At 47.4% G+C, this 7,192-nt stretch overlaps 1 pseudogene; it reads right to left on the reverse strand.

Annotated features, from left to right (window-relative positions):
- Window positions 1-2,072: 2,072 nt before the first annotated feature.
- On the reverse strand, window positions 2,073-3,062 carry LOC146859191 (28S ribosomal RNA; annotated as a pseudogene; the record flags this gene model as incomplete).
- Window positions 3,063-7,192: the final 4,130 nt, after the last annotated feature.

A 7,192-nucleotide genomic window follows, 5' to 3' on the forward strand; every position in this document is an offset into this window, starting at 1 on the left:
TCAACATCCCTCCTCGTAGTGAACCCAAAGCACTATGATTGAACAAACGTTCCGCAAACTTCAAAATTTTGGTTTGTTTATTCGACTGCCAAACCAGCCTTTTCAAATATATTTTGAACGGGCTGTATCTTGAAGCACTTTGGCTTTATGATTACAGCTTATTGACAGGTACAAAGTAAATAACTGGAGGTTATGATCACTTTCTACTCTTAGAATCACCTTGAAGTCAAAGATTTGTGGGCCCTACTTATCTGATATAAAAGTGTAATCGATAATTGATCCATATTTCTACTGTTTAAAAGTTGGATCTTCCCTTAATTTACACAAAGATGATTAATTTAGCATAATTAAACCAAGCTGCTGCAAATTATTTGGGGTGGGCAGAAAACTACGCTCCGCCAGCGTAGCAGATAAAGCCAGCCAACCCAGCTCACCGGCCCGGTCCCTGCTTCTGAAAGCAGCCAGGCCGGGGACGGCCTCCCCGGGTCCCGGTGGACCCCTGTCTCCAGCGCCCGGACCCTCAGCTGACTTGCAGGATGGGAAGCTCCCGCACCCTGAGATGGAGCACGAGTCCCGGGCCCGGGCCCTGCTTTCGCACCCTAGCCAGGCCAGGGAGAGCCTCCCCGGGCCCCGGTGGACACCCTTCCCCAGTGCCCGGATCCTCGGCTGCCTTGCAGGACGGGGGGCTCCCGCACCCTGGGACACTGGGACAGAGCACAAGCCTTGGGCATGGGCCCAGCTTCCAAACCCTAGCCAGGCCAGGCAGCGCCTCCCTGGGACCCGGTGGAACCCCCGTCCCCAGTGCCCGGACCCTCGGCTGGCTTGCAGGACGGGGGGCTCCCCCGGACGGAGCACGAGCCCCGGGCCCGGTCCCAGCTTCTGAACCCTAGCCAGGCCGGGGAGAGCCTCCCCGGGCCCCGGTGGACTCCCATCCCCAGCGCTCGGACCCTCGGCAGGCTTGCAGGATTGGGGGCTCCCGCACCCTGGGATGGAGCACGAGCCCCGGGCCCAGCCCCTGCTTCCGAACCCTAGCCAGGCCGGGGAAAGCCTCCCCGGGCCCCGGTGGACACCCTTCCCCAGTGCCCGGACACTCTGCTGGCTTGCAGGACGGGGGGCTCCCGCACCCTGGGACACTGGGACAGAGCACAAGCCCCGGGCACGGGCCCAGCTTCTGAACCCTTGCCAGGCCGGGGGGATTCAGTGGAACCCCCGTCCCCAGCGCCCGGACCCTCGGCTGGCTTGCAGGATGGGGGGCTCCCGCACCCTGAGACACTGGGACGGAGCACAAGCCCCTGACCCGGGCCCAGCTTCTGAACCCTAGCCAGGCCGAGGAGAGACTCCCCGGGCCCCGGTGGAACCCTGGTCCCCAGCGCCCGGATCCTCGGCTGGAACCAAGGAGGGTTAAGCCCAGGCCACATCCTCTCCCCGACGGCCTGCCCGGGGAGCCCATTTTTCTCGACTATTAAGCCCCCACGGAGTGGGGTCTTACAGAAGTTTGGGGAAGGACAAAAGTTTGAGTTATCCCGGCCGCCAGCCCGCAGGGCCATCTGGTCGCCCAGCCCGCAGGACCATCTGGTCACCCAGCCCGCAGGGCCATCTGGTTACCCGGCCTGCAGGGCCATCTGGTCACCCGGCCTGCAGGGCCCTCTGGTCACCCGGCTCGCAGGGCTATCTGGTCGTGCAGCCAGGCGACCAGATGACCCGGGACGACCCAGCACCTGGATGGCCTGGGTGGGTGCCATACCCAGTCGCCCTTGCAGTCCAGCGAGGGTGGCCAGGCGCTCTGGTGCTGCCGCTGTTCGCCTCTCTGCTCGACTTGCCCGGGAGCAGCCGGAAGGGGAGGCCTGGCCGGCCCAGGCCATCTGGTCACCCTGCTGACCAGCAAGGGATGTTGGCCCCTATCCCCGCACCCCGGTGGGGCAGGGACAGGAGGGGGAGGCCCCCGTGCCGGAGGGCACGTGGTGGAGGCAGTCTCCCACAGGCCCGCGTTACCCCATCTGCGTCCTTCCCGCTGGCCCGACGGCAGAGGGACCCACCCCTGGGTGTGGTGGAGGAGGGCGTCCGAAAAGACAACAGCTTGGCTCAGAGGATGACTTTCAATAGATCGCTGCAAGGTAGCTGCTCTGCTACTTACAAAACCCTGAATCAGGTCGTCTATGAATGATTTAGCACCGGGTGCCCCACGAACATGCGGTGCACTAAAGGCGATGGAGGCGGCCCCCTTCCGTCCACACTCCAGTCCCCAAGCGAGCGGCTCTACGCACCGCCCCCCCAAGAGAGGCCGGCTATCCCAGGCCAACCGAGGCTCCATGGCACTGCGGTATCGTTACGGTTTAGGGGGGATTCTGCCTTAGAGGCGTTCAGTCATAATCCCACAGATGGTAGCTTCACCCCATTGGCTCCTCAGCCAAGCACATATACCAAATGTCTGAACCTGCGGTTCCTCTCGTACTGAGCAGGATTACTATTGCAATGATCCATCATCAGTAGGGTAAAACTAACCTGTCTCACGACGGTCTAAACCCAGCTCACGTTCCCTATTAGTGGGTGAACAATCCAACGTTTAGTAAATTCTGCTTCACAATGATAGGAAGAGCCGACATTGAAGGATCAAAAAGGCAACGTAGCTATGAACGCTTGGCCGCCACAAGCCAATTATCCCTGTGGTAACTTTTCTGACACCTCCTGCTTGAAACCCAAAAAGTCAGATGGATCGTGAGGCCCCGCTTTCACGGTCTGTATTCATACTGAAAATCGACATCAAGCGAGCTTTTGCCCTTCTGCTCCGCGGGAGGTTTCTGTCCTCCCTGAGAACAGGTGTACCACCACAGTCAAACTCCCCAGCTGCCACTGTCCCCGGAGCGGGTTGCGCCCGGCGTGCGCTGGGCGCTTGGAGCCAGAAGCGAGAGCCCCACGGGGCTCGCCTCCCCGCCTCACCGGGTAAGTGAAAAAACGATAAGAGTAGTGGCCAAAGGGCCTCCCACTTATCCTACACCTCTCATGTCTCTTCACAGTGCCAGACTAGAGTCAAGCTCAATGGGTCGTCTTTCCCCGCTGATTCTACCAAGCCCGTTCCCTGTGGTTTCGCTAGATAGTAGGCAGGGACAGTGGGAATCTCATCCATTAATTCATGCGCGTCACTAATTAGATGACAAGGCATTTGGCTATATCTGTACCACCTCGCGGTGGCTCATTCTGGGTTATTATGCTGCCCATCAGCGTCAAATCGGGTTTGCTTCCAACAATACAACATTTGTTCGCTCCGGAGTACAGCCACACTTTAAGCTGTCCTCACTGGAACTGGGGTCACGTATAGGCCAGAGATAGTACACCCTGCAGTACTATTCCAACAATATAAAATTGTCTACGAACAGTCCTGATTAGCAGGACATCAATAATCAATGCAATAAGTAGTGACTATGTGTATGTAGTTATTTGAGACCTATTTTATTCAAGACGCATCATGTACACATTTATATCTAAATCATTATAATATAAGCACACAACTATAAAAAGAATACACATCTATAAATTGCACATCTAGTTTGAAAATACATTTCTATAAACTTCACATCTATAAAATCCACATCTATACTAATTATTGTGTTAACTATTAACTATTACGTAACTGTTGAACCATATGTAAATATTAGCGAATCAACATTTAGGCTAAAACTTTGTAAAAGTGACATGTGTGCTGTACGATAGTGTACATCTCAGTGTTTGACCTGAAATTTAGTTGTCCATGAATACTTGGCACATTTTTAGAGTGTCCATTAATGTAGTCAGGCAAACATTCTTCTTGAATGGGAACGACATTTGCAGACCAAGATCAGCCAGAGCAACATCATTACATTGAGGCCAAATACCCCGACATCCTACAATAAAGCCATGAAATTTTACAGTTTTACAGTTGGTAAGATCTTTAATTTGCTGTGATAGATCCTGGTAGTATTTAACTTTACTCTCATACGCTTATTCAAGGGAATTCTGTGAGTTTTCATAACGAATTGAAACATCAACCACTACAGCAGTACCATTTTTGGTGAACACTACATCTGGTTTTCTTAGTTCACCTTGACTATTTTTGACATGAGGTTCCCTGTATGTCATCCACCCACACCTTTTTGCTCTATCAATTAGCAATTCCAACACTTTGTTATGCCTTTTTATTCTTATGTCCTTGGTTTTAGGACATGCACCTGAAATATGTGCAATTGTTTCACACACATCTTTACAGAATTTACAAGTAGCAAATGTACGATTTCTTCCCCTAGTGATGGTTTCTCTAGTATACAAGACATTTGCTCTCAACATTAGCGCAGCTATGTATTGATTTACTTTTATTTTGTTATGTTTGCTGATCCAAAAATTTGAGGTTGGATTACTTGCTAAGTATTTTATACCATCACCTTGGACAGGGAGATTTGCCCATTTCTCAAATTCTTCTTTCCTCCAGTCATATGTTGCTACCAAATTCAATTCATGACTCAGAAATCTACTGTCTAAAATGTTGAGTTTGTGTGTTTTAATGATGCTATCAATTTTTTCATTGATTACTTCTCCTGCATACATGAATGAATGAGCTATGTACAGATCTGGAGCTTTCTCGAGGTACAATAAGTTATTAACTTTGTTCATACCAATTGTCGTACATAACTTTGGAATAATGAGGCCCCCAAAGGATCTTTTCGAATACAGGAGACCATCACATGTGTATGCAGGAAGGTGTAGAAAATGTTTGACATACTTTCTAAATGTTTAAAGTTTTCGCTTCTGTTCCTGTCATTTCCAGTTTAAATGACAGTTTAGGGATCAAGTATTGACAGAATATTTCTATTTTCTGTGTGGGCTTAAGTGGTAGATTGTCGAGTTTTTGAGCCCAGTCAACAAGAACTTCATTAATTTTGTTGTTGCTTGAATGGACAGTGTGTGGATCAAAGTTCAGTCCGAGGTATCTCTCACTTTCTCCTGGGTGGATGTTTTTAATGTTTTGTTTTTCAAATTGCCATGGTTTACAGTTGTTTACCAGGATCTTATCTTTATGGTGACTTATATAAAATCCATGTGTTTTTTTCACATTAAGTTTTAATCCTGTTGTTTTACTGAATTTTTCAATGATTTTCTGATTTGTACTCATTCCTTCCCAGGTGTTGCTGAGTACTGCGATGTCATCGGCAAAGGCCAGAGCGGTGATTTGCTTGATGAGATCCTTGGAGCCGAATGTGAAGCCCTTGCCTTCTTTCTGAAGATCACAGATCAGAGGATCCATGGCAATATTAAACAGCAGTGGGGATAAAGAGTCACCTTGCTTAACTCCTGACTTCATTGTTATTTCTGCAGTTGCTTCATTGTTTTTTCCCTTGAAAAATGTTGTTGAGTCAGTGTATAAGTCTTTTATTATGTCTCGGATGCATGATGGAACTCTGTGTCTTTCAAGACTCTGTAGAATATGATCATGGCTGACAGAGTCAAAAGCTTTTGAGATATCTACGAACACCACTGCCAACGAGCTTCTGTTCTTTCGTGCCCCTTTTATAATGATTTGCAGAAGAGTCAGATTTTCGAGACAACCTCGCACCTTCATGAAGCCTTTTTGTCTCGTATTTATTTCAACGAAAAATGTGAGTCTTTTAGTTAATATTTTCGTGAACAACTTCATGAATGCCGTACCGATGGTAATTGGACACCAATTACTTATCTTTTTGAGTTCGCTAATCGGTACATTCTTGGGTATTAGTATTGACCGGTTCTTCTTAATATTGTCTGGTACTCTTCTCATCAATAGCCAAGACGATAAGATTCTGGGTAGTAGTCTTGGTTGCCTGCTATGCACTTTATTTAAGTCATTCAGACCAATTTTATCAGGCCCCACTGCTTTCTTTAAATCTGATTCATCAAAGGCTTTAGTTACTTCGAGCAGTGTAATTTCTTTACATAGACTTCCTATTTCCCATGCATCTGGTATCCGGTCAATTGGGATGAATTTGGGATTTTTCTTGTTTTCTTTTTCAATTATGCCTTTATAGTATTGGAAGATTTCATCAGCACTGATTTGACAGGTGGCATCTTCTGCCCCATCAGTGATTATCCTGGCAATTTTCTTTTTGTCTTTTTGGAACATTGTCTGGTATTCTTTGTAACTGCCCTTTGCTTTTGCATAGTTTTTCTTGTGTGTCTGATTGAGACTTCCATTTTTCTTATTTTTCTTTGGTATCTTGTTTTGTACAGGGGCAGTCTGTTGCTCATCTTGAGCAGAGTTCATAGGTTCATTATCGGGTTTGCTCGTTGGTTCGGTACGATTTAATGGTACAGGACTTATATCATTGGTGTTTTCTGATATATAAGTCACTATCTCATCCATCAGATCCATAGCAGCATCATGATGCTGGATGTTTTTGGTGTACTTCTCGATTTCTGTGATTCTATCATTCAGTTCATGAAAGTTTTTTATTTTTGGCGCTCGTTTCCGATTGATAAAGTCTCTGCGCCTTTCTGTTGTTACTTCTTCTGCAATCTCTGGTTCATCGCAGGAGTCATTCTCAGAGATATTGGATGCTTGCAGTACATCCTTTGTTGATTTTTTGCTCTTATCTCTTCTATCTCTTCTTGTTTCTGCAATTTGTTTACTATTTTTATTGTCAAAATGCAGAACCATCAGCGCATTAATGTTTCTTTTGTTCTCGTACACTTTTTCCAATTCTGCTAATAGCAGTATTTCCTCCTGTGACCATAGTTTTGATGGTTTGCTGCTTGCTAGAGCTGCCAGTCTAGCCTCATTTTGCACTCTTGGATGCGCGTGCCGAGCATGTTGTGAAACTCCAATCTTTGTTCCAAATCTGAGGTCACAGTAGCTGCACAGGAATGGCAACTCTCCTTTTTGAGGTCTTCCTTTACATTTTGCATAGTGGCATGCAATATTGTGGTATTCGGCTTCTTTGTCACATTTTGAACAATACGTTTTGAGATAGAAGCCTTTATGCTTGTTGGAGACATGTTTTCTCAATTCTTTGAAAGTTCCCAATATGTCTCCACACAAGTCACATTTATACTTTTCGTTTGGGTATTTCCAATATGTGACTTTTTTGGAGTAGTCACTTTTCTTTGTTACCAGTTCTTTGCTGATTTCATATACATCCGGTAGGTTTTCAAAATTGGCTGTATCAATGTTATTCTTGGCTGAGGAGGCCAC

Source organism: Triturus cristatus, chromosome 3_2, assembly GCF_964204655.1.
Source record: "Triturus cristatus chromosome 3_2, aTriCri1.1, whole genome shotgun sequence".
Classification (NCBI taxonomy): Eukaryota; Metazoa; Chordata; class Amphibia; order Caudata; family Salamandridae; genus Triturus; species Triturus cristatus.